The sequence below is a fragment of the Marmota marmota genome, unplaced genomic scaffold (genome assembly GCF_001458135.2).
Source record: "Marmota marmota marmota unplaced genomic scaffold, marMar, whole genome shotgun sequence".
NCBI classification, from domain to species: Eukaryota; Metazoa; Chordata; class Mammalia; order Rodentia; family Sciuridae; genus Marmota; species Marmota marmota.
In genome coordinates this window covers 3,737,465-3,737,674 of record NW_026000137.1, presented here as the reverse complement: position 1 = coordinate 3,737,674, position 210 = coordinate 3,737,465, and positions in this window count along the sequence as shown.

Below are 210 nucleotides of genomic sequence, written 5' to 3'. Positions count from 1 at the left end.
AAAATGAATTGAACATTATGACCCTGTGTGCATCTATGATTACATGACCTGTGTAACTCTACATCATGTACAACCAGATGAATGAGAAGTTACATTCCATTTATATAGGATGTGTCAAAATGCATTCTACTGTCATGTATAATTAACTAGAAGAAAAAGGAGGAGGAGGAGGAGGAGGAGGAGGAGGAGGAGGAAGAGGAGGTGGAAAAG